The sequence below is a fragment of the Carettochelys insculpta genome, chromosome 1 (assembly GCF_033958435.1).
Source record: "Carettochelys insculpta isolate YL-2023 chromosome 1, ASM3395843v1, whole genome shotgun sequence".
NCBI lineage: Eukaryota > Metazoa > Chordata > Testudines > Carettochelyidae > Carettochelys > Carettochelys insculpta.
In genome coordinates this window covers 353490432-353505630 of record NC_134137.1, presented here as the reverse complement: position 1 = coordinate 353505630, position 15199 = coordinate 353490432, and the positions used below count along the sequence as shown (strand labels likewise).

General features: G+C 39.8%; 1 protein-coding gene across 4 annotated transcripts in view; it reads right to left on the bottom strand.

The window, feature by feature from the left end:
• ATXN7L1 (ataxin 7 like 1) overlaps nucleotides 1–15199 on the bottom strand; it is a 199166-nt gene that overhangs the window by 149844 nt on the left and 34123 nt on the right. The window contains exon 2 of one of the 4 annotated variants that reach the window (XM_074984149.1): nucleotides 530–660. The exons of the other annotated variants lie outside the window; for them this stretch is intronic. The gene's annotated coding sequence lies outside the window, so the exon portion shown is untranslated. The remainder of the gene's footprint in view (nucleotides 1–529; nucleotides 661–15199) is intronic. 4 annotated transcript variants of the gene reach the window in all.

Below are 15199 nucleotides of genomic sequence, written 5' to 3'. Positions count from 1 at the left end.
GTTGCCAGCCCTGGAGGACGTGTAGACGTTATTCATCGAAATAGCCTATTTCGATGTCGCCACATCGAAATAGGCTACTTCGATGTAGGCTTCATGTGTAGACGTAGCCAAAGACGTGTACTCTTCTACAATTATTCAACAGGATCCTCAATCTCACAAAAGCATAATAAATGATGAACCGCTTCTTTCTTTGGAAATCAAGTTTAATATAACACAGACTTCATGGGTTTCTATCCTAATGTTTTCAGGATGGTCTCTACCAAGATGATGACTAAACGAGGTTCAAAAATGACTAATTTTCAAATGAGAATGTTCCTGAGACAATGGCTAATGTCTGCAATCACCAATGCTTGTAGCAAAGAAAATTAGTAATAAAAAACATCTTCTAGAAAAAGAAATATCCTCACCTTATATGTGTCAGTTTGGAAAAAGCTAAGCACGCTCATGCTTTCCTGTACAGAGAGAGTCCGTATGTAAACCCACGAGTGTTCCCAATTCAGTAAGTGTTATTATGGATTCCTTTACTTACTGCTGTCAGAATATCCAATACTGCTGAAGAAAGTCAGTATTTCCTTATATTCCACCACTCGGCCATCAGACAATTCATAGAAAATTCAATTTAGTTTGTCCTCTTCTTTTATCGTTAGATATGGACTAAATCTGAAAGAAGAGAAAATGATTCCGCTACTGCTGCCTAATCAGGAAAACCTCTTTTCTCCCCTAAGCCAGTACAGGACAACAACATCCTGAGTCTTTCACATCTCATTCCAAATTCTTCCAGAGTTGGAGAAATTGTGGACAGGAAAAATATAAAGTTATTTATCCAGCTATGTTTCAGTATAATAACCGCCCCCCCAAAAATCTCCAGTGAATACAGAGGGATTTTTTTTTTCCAAAGAGAGCTGACCATCTGAAAATTTTGTTGGCCTGAAAAAAAAAATTACATTTTTTATTAAAAGACGGCTGATAAACACTCTGTTAAGAAAGCAAAGAACTTTTGATCTCTATATTTAAAGTTTTACCATGATATTCAAGCAGTATATACAAAGCATCAAAGCAGTATATACAAAACATCTAATTCCTACCCTTTCAGATATGCTGGACATTTTTGTGATTAAGGTACTATCTCCATAAGAGAAAACTTCTTGACTCTTGTTTAAAATGTGATTATCATACCTACTAGAGATTTTACCCTGATTTTTTGCAAAACTGAGAGTTTTGTAATGGAATACAAGCTTTTCACCTCTAGGTAGCCAGTTTAAACCCACTGACTAACAACTTTTACCATACAATAGATGTTTGGTGGCCTACATGTACGAATGTAACTGTCTAAGTCAAGTTCCCATGGTTCAAGTTTCTACTTCCTAAAAAGACACTATCAAACCTGATTCCAAAATGCTATTAATAGGCTTAAATAAGGCCAAGGACTGAGCAGACCTGGAAACTGAGCTGTTCACTCACCCAGAGTTGAACTCTCCACACCAGAGTTGAGGTGTATTGAAATGGAGTATGTGTTAATTTGAACACTGTACTTTACCTGTTTTGCAGAGAACTTCAGTCTCTGGGGCTGTCAGCCTTTGAAAAGCATAAAATCACATACATAAGTTAAAAGGCAACCATGATCTTGGCTAAAAGAGCAATTCATATAAAAGCAACTGGAAAAAACTTTTTCGGCCTTGTATTACCCCTGATATTTATAACATATGTATTTAATGTGTCAGCCGAGCTCAAAAGTTAATATTTAAAATAAATAAAAGAGCAAACTCATGTAAACACATGACTGTGTTAAGAGGACCACCTTCATATTCATTGTGAAACTCCTTCCGTGTTCAACTCTTGTCTTTCCTCACCTCAAGACTACTTATAGATTAGGGTGGTTCTCCTTCCTTGCTCTGGAACACTTCTCCCCCTGCATCAAAACAAAGTGACTTCAGATCCTACTTCAAAATGTTTGGCTTCTCTAAGATGCGACCATAATTAACTCTTAGGTACTCATATTCTTTACTAAAGACGCATATTATTTATACTACTATTTATTTAAAGTACAATGTCTAGTATGTCTTGTCAACCTTTCCTCCTGACCACAACTTTGGGCCTTTTTTTCATGTTGCCTTCCAAATTCGAGGCACATTTCAGAAGTGATTTCCTGATCCCAAGTGCTCAGATCTCTCTCATCCTTACAATCTCTTCCAAAATATCGCTTTCAGGTAAGCTCCTAACAACAGCTCTCCTCTTCCTTTCTCTTCCACAAATATAACTTTATAACATACTTTCAAATAATCCTGAAAATACAAGAAGCACGGAAATACTCGGAACTACAAATTCTTTACAAGCATTCACACCCTTTCCTTTCTCCGTACGTTGTGAAACAAAGTCTCTATGGTGCAATACACAGCACATTGACAAACCACATGGGTGCCTGTTTATGTTCAATAAATTATGGGATTGAAACTTTCAGATTAAAACTTTTTGGAGTAGGATGTTCTTGCATTCACAAAACAATATGTGAACCTATTTTTGCTGCATAAAACATTAAGTGCATCGTAGTTCTTATAACAGTATCTCTACAAAAATTCACATGCCACATTAAGTAGTGTTCTATTTTACTTCTCAGTATTAAAAACACAGATATGTCATATCAAGTGATACATACATAAGCATACCAAACACAATAGCATTACTATTTAAATACCTACATCTCACCGCTATTGCATGTATTTACAAGTTCCCCCATGTTACTTTTCAGCAGAAAAAAGAACCCAGACACTGGAAAGACTGGCTATTGCACTTAGAAAATTCTTCTCAAGTCATCCAGCCTCTCCTTCTCACAGCAAAAGAATACTTCATCGAGTACATCCTTTAATGTTTTGTTCAGTCTTATGTAAGGGTGGGTTAAGTGACACACTTTCCACTACTTCCACAGAGAGCCACCAACACTTACACAGTCTGAGATTTGTAGCAGGATGTTCCCGCAATTTTCCTCCACAATACAGAACCTAAAGATGTTATGACTTAAAATTATCCATTATTCTTAAATACAGTGTACTATTTTCAGTAAATCTGCTCCCTCCTTGGTGTTTACACCTGCCAAATATATGTAAATTTATGCTCTGCTATCCCAATTAATAGTTTAACAAAGCTATGGTGAGTAGGGAGGTGAAATCTAACATTTGCCTATAAGTCAATTCCTCCAGTCCCTAAGGGTCAGTTTAGTTCCTCTTCAAACTTACACCAATTAGTTAAGTCCATCTGGTACGAAGACGTTCGCAAAGGTTGAATATTACAGACGTGATCGCAGACAAAACAGACGCAAATAAAGCTTTTAGCAAATCCCTTTACTGCAGTCTCCATATATTGCTTGCATTTTTAGATCCTCATTCTATAAAGACTGAGGCATGTGCTTAGCTTATTGTTCAACACTGAACTCTGTGCTCATGTCATTTAGGGCCCTAGATTTCAAGTACTTCCTGGTCTTCCTTAGTGTTTGTGCAGCCTTTAGCACAATGTTGTCCAAAACCTGAGTAAGGCCCTGAGTGTCATTGCAGTACAAATGACATATATGAGAAGCTGGCAGGTTTTAGTTAAGACAATATTTTTCCCCTCTTCAGAAAAATATTACACAGTTTTCGCCCAAATTTTTCAGCTTGGAAACAGAATGTGGCATTTCTTTGTTTACTGCCTTTGTCACAGCATCTGTTCAAACTCTAAACTGTACTGTTTACTCCACTGCAAAGGCATTATACAAATAAGTAATGACAATAGTAATAGTTTGCTGATGCAAAACTGGTAGTGTTAATGTAAATTTTTCTTTTCTCATAAGTTCTAAAAGAACCAAAATAAGAGATCTAAAATTCAAACAACGTTGCCCACTAAATTAAAGAATGTCAAATATGGAGTAAACTACCTGATTTTATTCAAAATATCACTGCACAGAACATAGACTACAGGTGCTGAAGACACATTTTATCAAAAAGATATGCTAAATATCATCCAAAAGGGCCGGACACAGCAGATGAATATTCAGTTTGCATTCTGAGTCCAAGACCACTCTTACCTGTTCATCCCTACAAATCAATAGGTACACAAACTCTGTAGATCTTCAGGGCATAAAGACTATCAGTATCCAATGGTCTTTGGTTCCAAGGACATATACCATCTTACAACAGTTGTGTCTTGAAAAAGATACTTGCTCTCCAAAGAATAAGAGAGCTAACTAAACACACACATCAGATACCAAAGCAGCTGAAGTCTGATCAGTTTCCGATTCTGGCTTTACAAAAAGGTTTATACGCAATCCCTTGTTGTCAAGAGTCTAAATACCATTTATAATGTACAGTGCCTCAAAAATACACGAGCAGAATTTGCAACCTGCCCATATATTTTGAAGTGGGCATTCACATGCATTATCTTCCCCACTTCTCTCTCATTTGTGCTATTAAGTAAACAACAGACATCAATGGCCATATGAACAGAAGTAAATGACTGACTACAGCACTGTAAAAAGAGTGCTTTTTCTTCAAGGAATTTCATCCTGGCATGGATAAGATTTATCCATTTTTAGACACCAGAAGATACAGCAACAACTTCAGTAAATTCTTTCACATCCAGCATTCTCCCATTTGGAACTCTCAAATAACTGTCATTTTAACAACAAGTAAATTTTAGTTACATTTTCCATAAGTACAGTGTAGTGAAAGTAAATACAAATAAATACAGCACATACAGCATGGCTGTGGCCACACATGGCCAAACCTTCGAAATGGCCATGCTGATGGCCAAATCAAAGAATACTAATGAGGCGTTGAAATGAATATTCAGTGCCTCATTAGCATGCTGCCATCCACAGTGCTTCGAAAGTACCGCTTTCAAATGTGCGCGGCTCAGCTACACAGAGGTCCTTTTTGAAAGGACCTTGCACGTTTCGAAATCCCCTTATTCCTCTCAGCTGAGCACTGTAAAAGCACACTATTGTTTAGTTAATAGCACAAATGAGAGAGAGAAGTGCATGTGAATGTCCACTCCAAAATATATGGGCAGGTTGAAAATTCTGCTCATGTGTTTTTGAGGCACTGTAGATTATGAATGGTATTCAGACTCTTGACAACCAGGGACTGCGTATAAACCTTTTTCTAAAGCCAGCTGAGAGGAATAAGGGGATTTCGAAATGTGTGGGGTCCTTTCAAAAAGACCCCCGTATAGCCAAGCCCCACACATTTGAAAGCGGTACTTTCAAACTGCTGCGGCTGGCAGTTTGCTAATGAGGCACTGAATATTCATTTAAGTACCTCATTAGTATTCTTCGATTTGGCCATTAGCATGGCCATTTCGAAGTTTTGGCCAAGTGTGGCCACAGCCCATAAGTTTACTGTGTACAAATACTGTTGTTGCTGGTAAATAAAGTACTCACCATACATTTTTGATTGTTTAATATCTAATCTTGTTTTTCAGTAGTGTTATGCATTGCTAGGTATAACTCTCTGTTATCCAGAATATTTGAATATCCAGCAACTCTGGGCTGCTAGATATGAAAGAGTTTACTATAAAAAAAGATGTGTAAAATTAGTGGGGAATTCTGAAACATGTTTCTCAATGATAATAAAAGGAGAGCTTTTTATTAGCTAAGAAAGATTAAAGAATGATCGTAAGGGTATTTTCTCCTGTGAAGTGTTATGAACATCTACTATGAAGGGTCAGAACACACTACGAGTCAGTTTGAGCTTCCTTACCTAGTAATGCTGAGGAAGCAAGAGAAAGAAAAAGGAAATAAACTTGAAAACATACACTTGTCCTACTTGGTGAAGTCAGAATACAATTTTTGAACTTGTTTTGCTGCAGCCTATGTATTTATAACCAATTCCACATAAATCACCAGTTTAATCATTCAGCAACAGAGACTGATCCTTTTAAAAAAACATATTGACACATAAGAAGAGTGTTTTTACTGTAAGGAAGAAAGAGGTTTTGGCAATTAGCTTACTACTCAATTACATTGTTATTTTATTTGACTTTCTAGCCTGTCATATTTTGTCAAATACATCAAATGACTTTCCTGACACTCACCTATACAATTCTTGCCATTTTGTTTAACACACAAAGAACTGCAGAATAGATTCATTTTCACATTTCACAAATCAGTAACAGAGATCAATGGAAAAACTTTTTTTTGATGTTTCACAATTTTACCTTACCATATATATGACCGTTGCAAATGAGATTGCAACTACACATAGTGTTTTTGCATAACATTGCTTTGTGTTCTGCTTTATACTGGCACAAGGGACACACTGCTGTCACTTCAGGATGGGTTTCACGTGGTATGAAAGTGTCAGCTTCATCTACTATATATTTTAGAGAGTTTATCTGTTTGATTTGGTATGCAGCTTCTCCTTCTTATAAACTTGAACTAATGCAAAGCTTTGGTTGTGCCAGGAAAACAGTATGTTCTTGGAAGGGGACTGCTTCTCATAAAACCAAACAGAAAAGAGAATCACCAAATCAAGTATGGTCCTCAAAACTGACATAACTAAGCAAATGTTCAAAGAGATTGAACCAAGATGAGCCAGAGAAATAGGATGAACCCGGAATAGGACTGCTTCTTTACAAATTTAGAGAAAAGAGATAAAAGGTGAAGAAGCTTGGAGTACTGCTTTGTTTTGGCACAGCTCAGTAATGATTAAGATTTGAAAACTAGAAGAAAATGCTAATGGAAATCAAGTTGATTACAGCACTTGTTAAAACACAGTGAATGATAAGCATGTATAGGGATGACAAATTAAATACACTTGACAGAATTCCCATTTAAAAATTTTACTAAAAAATTAAATGGAAAAATTTTAAAGACTCCCTTTTTTAAGAAATCCAAAATAAAATTAACTTCAAAAATAACACATTTTTGCAAATACAATAATTTAAATAAAGGATGTACATTTTCCTTTTCTTTTCCCAAAAAAGAAAATTAAACAAACCTTTGCCCTTGAGTTAAGGACCTGAGACATGCTTGGTAAATTTGCTAGTTACTAAAAATGACATAATGCAATACTGGGTTAGACCAACAGTCCAATACCTTGTTTTCTCATGGTGCTCAATGCCAGATGCTTTAGAGAGATTGAACACCACAAGGTAATTATAGAGTGTTCAATCCCCAGCTTCTGGCAGTGAAAGGCGTGGGGACACTTAGCACATGTAGGTGGCACCCCTGACCATCACGGCTGATAGTGGAGCTTTCCTTCACAAATTTAGCTGAATTTTTAGATTAAGTTATACTTTCAGCCTTCACAACATTCCATGGCATTGAGTTCCACAGGCTGACCGTGAGTTCAGCAAAGAAGTACTTCCTTGTGTTTGTTTTAAAACTACTATCTGTCCATTTCACTGGGTGACACTTGGTTCTTATGTTATGCAAAAAGATAACTAAACACTTCCATATTCACTTTTTCTACACTATCCATGTGAAGAAGGATTCTTCCTATTCTCATACAAAACACATGATTTTATAGAATTATTTGGCTGCTCTAACTGTGAATTTCCATACTTAAACATTTGAATTTTGGCAAGTTTAACCTTCAGCCTAATTTCCTTAATTTGCAATTATTATCCCATTTTGGGGATAATTACAAATTCTTCTTACATTTTTAAACACTCATTACTACTATGCTCTCAACCTTAACTCCATCTGAAGCTAGTTTTATGCCTGGGGATAAGAGAGTGAAACAAATGTTATTTTTCTGGAACAAATTAATCAATCTACCACATATTTGAGAGCGTCTGTGTGTGCGAGACTGTCTGTGCACCTGCCTGTTTGTCCAGGAACTCCTCCCAAAAGGTAAGAGCTAGGACCACCCCATTTGTTATGCAGCTTCCTCTTACCACATCTTAAATCAGGGTAAGGGTTTTGTTGTGCCCAGAAAATAGGACTGCGCCTTATAAAGACACACAGAAAAGAACGAGAATCATCAGGCAAGTGAAAGGGGCTGGCTGGGGGGGCCCTCGTCCAGTCTGGGGTTACCCTATCTCCAAACCTCCCTCCCCACCCCACCCCCGGTGCCCATTAGAGAGGGTAGGGGGAGAGAAGCTCTGCTTCTGCTGGCCTCACTTCATATAGGAACATTGCTGGCTGTTCCCCCAAAGGAAATGCAAAGTTTGCTGGACTCCTCATCTCTGGCTGGGGATTGCAGGGGGCAGACAAATCTGTACCTATCCCAGCCGGAGGACATGCACCCCCTTCCCCCAGCTGTGCCCACTGGAGCTGCAGCAGCCATGGACAGCACTTCTCACCTAGCCCCGCCCAGAGGTGCTGTGCTGACAGAGGGCTGGGGTAGTCCTCTCTCCTGTGGGCAGCCTGCATACTGAACCCCTCATCCCCCGCCCCACCATTTTATTTTCCAAAAAACCCAAAAATTCAGTAAGGACACAAGCAGCACCAGGTAAACCATCTAGTTTCATTATAAAATAAGAACCAAAACTTGCTAATTCCAACTGCAATTGCTTGCAAATTTTTAAAGTTGGAGAAACTCAGAGTTGCTCTTCATTTTATTTTACATATTTTTTTCCACTGGACAACACGAATGTGATTTTCAAAGCCAATGAGTGAACTTAGCCACACAATTCGCTTTAATTTCAGTGATGTTGAATGTGGTTTAATCCTCTAGTTAGCTTTGAGATTTCAACCTACAAACATAGCCATATGTATTGAGAGATTAAGTTTTCAGTTAGGAGTGTAAAGTACAGCAAGGAGAATGCTATCACGCTCCACCAATCAAACTCCACTTTAATATTTTTTCTGATACCAATGTTGCATTCAAAGTGAAATGTTAAACTGAAATGACTGTCTCCCATATTCACAACTAGTTCATACAGATTAGATACAAGTGGGAAGCTCAAGAGTGATTGGGTAACTCTACCAAAAACTAAATTACAGAGAAACCTCCACCTGTCAGAAAAAGATATAGTTACATTATTGACAACTTTTTCATGTAAGAAATGTAGAAGACATTATTGTCCAATTGCTCATTATCAGGATACATCTGAATTTTTACTGAAATAATGCTCTCACATCTGGCTTGCAATCATTGTATACATTCCAAGATAATTTACAAGCACTTTAAAACTGGATGTTCCAATAAGCTTACAAGGACCTTTTTTGGAAACAGAGCTTTACAAAATACCAAACTTGTTGCAAAACAGCTGATGAAGTCATATCTGCTAAATTGTACCAGACAAAAAGCCATGGGGTGTGTGTGTAGGATTTCAAGCACTTCTTCACCCGCCCCCACCCCCAACGTACTGTTAAAATATTAAAGAAGTACAGAAGTATTATTCCAATTCTAAAACTAATAATAATTGTCCATGATAAATTTGAAGCACTCTATTTCATCACACTCACAGAATGCAAGCCTGAAGATATAATCTAATAATTTAATGACTGGAGAAGTAGGATTCCATTGGGACAATTACACAAAAGGGCATAAGTGAGGTGCAACCGTACAACTCCCAGGTTGTGGCCATACTAGCCCCTCCTTCTGGAATGGCCACGGTAATATGGAACCTTGGAATATGCTAATGAGGCACTACCATGAATATGCAGCACCTCATTAGCATAATGGTAGCCATGCGCACTTCAAAACCACTGGTTTCAAAATGCACACCGCCCATGTAGCTGGGGGCCTTTCAAAATGGCCCCCTGCTTTCAAAAGCCCTTTCTTCCCATCTGGTTTTGGGAAGAAGGGATTTTCAAAATCAGGAGGTTTGTCTCAAAGGGCCCCTGGCTACACAGGAAGCGTGTGTTTCGAAACTGGTGGTTTTGAAGTGCATGTGGCCACCATTATGCTAGTGAGGCACTGCATATTCATGGTAGTGCCTCATTAGCATATTCCAAAGTGCCATATTATCATAGCCATTCCGAAAGGAGGAGCTGGTGGGGCCAGAGCCCCAGTGACTATAATAGGAAATGAACTACTAAATTACCGATGTTGAATTTGAAAATTTGTTCTTATTAAAAAGAACCAAAAACTAAACCATTAAAAATAATTGCTGGCAAAGGAGACAAGTGATGTGGCTCATTATAGGCCTAATCCTGTACTCACAGAACTCAATGAAAGTGGTGAATGCACACATATATAAGATTATTTTGTAAGACTACTTTGTAGCCTGTAAAGGTTCCCCAGTGAAGTGAAAGATTCTTGCAGTAGCAAAAATTGGATATTCAGAAAAAATAACGAAAATTAGATCAGACACATCAGGTTGTCTAAAGGCCAAAATCAACTTCAGTCACAACCAGAACTCTTATTGACAAAGCAGTCTGTGGAAGGAGCACCAGGAGACCCCTTGAGAGCAGAATTCAAAAAACAAAACAAAAAACCAGCATTAAACAGATCCTGATAACCTGCAACCCTCTCTGGCATCCCTACTAGACAAACTTGACTCACAATTGCATAAATTATGAAAATTATAAAAGCTCACAAACATCATCAACCATAAGCTCTTAGATACAGTAGAGGGAAAAGCACTCCCCAAAAATCTACAGAGATAGGGGAAGGCCACACAAACCTCCCTGATCAATAGCAATCTTGTAATGGAAAGAAGACTGGAGTAGCTCAGAGCACACAACATTACTGTGAGAATTCTGGAAGTCGTCATTGTGAAAGAACTCCTTGACCTGACTGACAGAAACAGTTTTGGCTCAGTTTACGCCAATTAAATGAAAAAAAATATATATCTATTGCAAAAAGCAAAAATGATCATCCATGATTTTGACCACTAATGGAGACAGATTAATAGATACTTTCTTGAATTCCCAAGACAACATAAGAATTTTGGAGTCACACAACTAAAAGCTATTTAAAGATGGAAAAACCCTTGAAGTTCTCTAGATCTCAAACTCAGGTTCAGAAAACATTCCCAACTGAGTGAAGAGTTTCAAGAGAGAGGCATAGATGTTGTATTGCCCAGAAAAGCAGCAAGTCTATCACAGACACACCGTACTTCAGGCTTTAATCGTGCACTTAAAGATCTCAAAGCACCTTGCCAACTTTGCCAAATATCAGTATCATACTACAGGTGGGGGAGATGGAGACACAACGTATTTAAGTGACCTGTCCAACTGATTATTATTTCTGTACTGTTACACATAAAAGGATCAAATATAAGCAAGATTTTATTATGCTAGGAACCTTATTCATGCAATAAAAAGACTGTGTCTCCAAAGATCTTACCATGTAATATCATTCCAGCTACCAGGTCTTGCTTCTTCTCTACCAGATGTAAGATTTTATCATGGACGTGTATATGTGCATGGGAGAAGTCCTTCATTTCACCTACCAGAAATGAGCATGAGCATGGCAGCAACTCTGAAGCAGAAGTTAGCTTATTAATGTTTCCTTGTTTCTCTAAATCCCAAAGAAGCAGTATGATCTGTGGACTAAGTACTGAACTAGAACCCAGGAATACCATGGTTGCAACCAGTGTTGCTAGTTGGACTTGGGAAAGAAGCTCTCTGTAAATTAGTCCTTTGCTTATTCTTTAAAGTGGGGATAACCATATTCTTCCTCACAGAGGTGCTCTTCAGATTAATTAGCAAAATACCTGCATAGTCTCAAAATCATATTTTCAAAATCATACAAATTTATAAAATTATCCAAATTTGATTTTATTGTATTCTGTCTCCTTGAGACATTTTTTGGGAAACAGTTGGAAGTGATAAATCTTAAGTTTACCATTTCATTTTGCCACATGACTGTTTTTAAACACTGTAGCAGAATATGGTAAAAAATAATCTTTGAAGCACAGATATCTGAATGTGAGGGCATGAAAGAAAATAGCGTCACCAGGATTCCAGAGTGCTGATGTAGGGACTTGCCTCCCCCCACCCCCCACAAAAACCCCCACTCCTACCACCACCCGCCCATCCGCAGAGATGGAGACAGACCAGACGGGGCTTAGCTCCTTATGACATGTCTACACTGCATCTGGGTGCAAGCCTCCCAGCCTGGGCCCAGAGGCTAGTGCTGTACTTTTCTCTGCCTCCTCCTCACCCCTTGCTCGCCTCTCCACCGCCACCATCTCCCGCCTCAACCACCACCCTTTCTGAGCTCACCCCTCCTCTTGCTGTCTCTGGAACACCTGCACCACATTTTAAAAGATCTTTTCCATCCAGAACTGCACAACTTGCTAGCTCGCTCACTCATGCTTCCGGCTGTGGGACCAATCTGAAATGGCCTCTACAGCAGCCCTCTCTGATGGAATCTCTCCCATTTCACGCCCCACCCTGCATCAGACTGTGGTGGGGATTTCAAGTTTTTGCTCTTCTCTTTCTGCCTCTTCTAATCTCTTCCTTCTTTCCCTTTGCAGTCTTTCTTCTCTTTTGAACATGCTCATCCAAATCTCCTCTCCCCCCTCATGTTGCTGTCATGTACCAGCTACCTAACTCCTCCCCATCAATTCCCGGCCCTCTCTTCCTCTTCTCACAACCTCCCACCTCCACCTTCCATGACCCTGCTGATGGCCCATCAAACCCTTTAGCTGCACATTTCCTTGCCCTCTCTCTCATTCAATCCACAGCCCCAGTTCAACAAACCCACTCACCACAAGGACTGTCCACTTGGACCTGGCAATGCTAGTGTCTCCTGCTGAGCTTCCTCTCTCCAACCATCCCCAGTCTTTCACCATTGGCCAGCAGCCCCTCTCTACTCCTTGACCCTAGGCTGTTCTTAGCCTTCTGCGACTTCCAGTCCTCAGCATCAATGACTTCTCATATGCGTTCATTAGCCTCTCCTCTTTCATTTTTTGTCAGTGTGGTTGTTGATTCACTCCATGCTTCACTCCTCCTCCCTTGACTCTTTTGCCACTGTTCCCATCTCAAGATTCACCTTGCAAATCCCCAGACCTGCTCATCCTCGAAATCTGTTCCTCTGTTGCTCCTCTAGAAACCCTGTCATGAGGCACACTTCTGCCACCACAATTTCATCTTCTCTTCCTCCAGTTCTTTTGTCTTCCTTGCTAAACAACTCTGCTATCCAACTTATTTGAATTCCATACCCATACTCCCAGTCCCCTTTTCCACCTCTGATGCAGTCCTCAGCCCTTCCCCCGCATCCTACCACCACTTCTCTCCCACAACTGGATCTTACCAATTACTTTCAAGAGAAAGTGGACACAATGTGGCCACTCCCCTGCTCTCAATTCACTCTCCCTCGGCTTCCCCCAACACAATTCTCTTCTTTCACCAGTCACTGGAATGGCAGTTTCTTGTCTGCTCTCATGATATTCAGCTACTTCCTCCCTCCCTTCCCCAATATCTCTCACGCTAACTAGCATTCCCCTCCCTTACTCTTCTCCTTACCCTCTCATTCGCCTCTGGCTCTCTCCACTCACATTACAAGCACTTTGCAGACTCTCCATATTAAAACCAGAATACAACATCGATCCCATTTATCCCTCCAATGATCACTCATCTCTCTTCTCCCTTTCACCTCCACACTCAGTAACTTACTGTTTACAATTGCCTGGAGATTCTCCCCTTCATTTCCATCCTAAACCTTCTCCAATCCAGCTTCCATCCTTTACACACCACTAAAACAGCTTTTTGCCAAAGTCTCTACTCCTCGAGAGTATTCACACGGAGATACTCAAGGCTGAGGAAGCTATCCTACCACCCCACCCTCCTGTCAGGCCACTGGGCGAGGAGATGGCTCTCTCAGAGGGAGGACACTGGGTGCTGGTTACTTCTGGCAGCAGGCTGTGCTCCATTCTGACACCAAACCAACTTGGCATAGCGATGGAGAACAATTCTGTCTCTGTGGCAACAAAAAGACAAGGAATCACACCCTAAGATGGAGGTGAAGAAATCCCCAAAGCTAGGAGATCTCCAGCCGCCACTCTCAGGAGGGTAGTAGTGGTTGGAGACTCTTCTGAGGGGACTGAAGGCACCCATCTGTCACCCTGACATGGCATACTGGGTGATATGCTGCCTGGCAGGGGCCCGCATTCAAGATGGTGCTACGGTAGTATCAAGGATTATCCAGTCCTCTGCTTCTCAGCCACATGGAAGCTAATGATACTGTGAGATATGACTTTCTGCAAACCAGAACTGACTATAGAGCTCTGGGAGTATGGGTGAAATACACCACTTGCACTGCTTACTGGGCTCTCCGAAGACCTTTTTGGGTAAACTACAGCTAAATAATCAAACTGAGATCCAGCACTGGTCTCTGGAAACAAACTTTATGGGACCATGGGAAACTTGCCCACACCCGTGACAAGGAAGAGGGATGGAAAGAGGTAGAATGGATGGAGTAACCTCAAGTTATAACCTTCAAAATCAATTTGTTAGATGTAATTTGCTCTCATGCAGAAAAAATGGAAAATACATTCTCCAAAATGAGGGAGATGAAGAGGGTGGTGCATGTGAATATTCCAGAGATTACAGATGTGCCAAATCCTCAAACAAACCATTAAAGTGGATGTGCTGATGAGGTTAATGAGCTAGGTGAGGGAAGTGTTTATGACAAGAGGTCTCTCCTTTTGGTACAATCAGTCTCTTATGTGATTCAGCAATTCTACAAAACATTGGAGAACTGCATGGCATAGGAGCTCTGTGCTGTTGTGATCTGCTAATTATTTTTTAATTTGCAGCTGTAGATATGCACCAAAAGACCAGACTGATACCTAAATCCTTCAAGATGCAGAAGTGTTCATTGTTGGACTCACTGAAGTTTCAGTCTCAAAATAAAGGTCTTCTATGTAATCTAGACCTTCCTAGGAAATCTTGATGGCTATAACCTTGACACTCGATGCACAGCAACATCAGAAGAGATGGAAAGAGCTGTGGCATCAACTGCACATACAAAGGTTTGTAATTATGTCCTTGCTAAGAGCTGATCCTCCACTGATACCTGGAACTGTTCTTGATATTCCAGGTAAAGATGACCAGTGAATGAGTTGTGTTTCCTATAGTTGGTGTATCATTGCCACCAGAGCCTGGTAATTCCCCATTGTAAACTGGAGGTTTAATGATCAGAAGAGGTTGAGATGTTTCTTGATCTTCACTGTACAATCTACTCTTGGTGTGTTATTGTTTACCAGGCTCATTTACATGAAGAAATGAGGCAACTGTTGGAAGAACTGGATATAGATAGGAAGGATTAGAGAATAAGTAAAAACATATACTGAGAACAGACAGCAGCCATCAGGTTCGGAAAAAAAC